Consider the following 531-nt stretch of genomic DNA (forward strand, 5'->3'; position numbering starts at 1 on the left):
ACGAGCCCCCCTGGGAAAGCAACACAAAAATGCAAATTCTTTTCCTTTCTGTCCCAAAAATCTGTGCGAAACCGGGAGGAATCTGCGGATCAAACCGGATCTAAGCTGAAGACGAACATCAGACACCGCGAAGTCCGCGAGTCAGTCGTAAACCGAGGGGTCTCGGTCAAACACGTGGCAACAAACCGTGCTTGGGACTGCAGAAGATGCCGAGTGAGATTGGGGGGGGGGGGGGGGGGAGGGATGATTGAAAATCAATTCCTTATCGCCGAACTTCCGAAAAGAAGAACGGAGAACGACCCCAACCAGACATCAGGCGACGACCGATAGCGTCGTGCGGCGAGCGTTATCGTATTCTCTTTATGCTGACTTGTACTAATCATTCGGTGATGGTGTTCTAACGGAGGATAGCGGTAGCACCAGACTCTTGCGTATTGTTCTCGTTCCTCGTTCTTGTTTTTTTATTTTTTTGCACGAAACTGGTTCCATCGGACGGTCGGTCGGTTGGTTGGTCGCTAAGGCGCGCTCTCT

Source organism: Anopheles aquasalis, chromosome 3 (genome assembly GCF_943734665.1).
Source record: "Anopheles aquasalis chromosome 3, idAnoAquaMG_Q_19, whole genome shotgun sequence".
NCBI lineage: Eukaryota > Metazoa > Arthropoda > Insecta > Diptera > Culicidae > Anopheles > Anopheles aquasalis.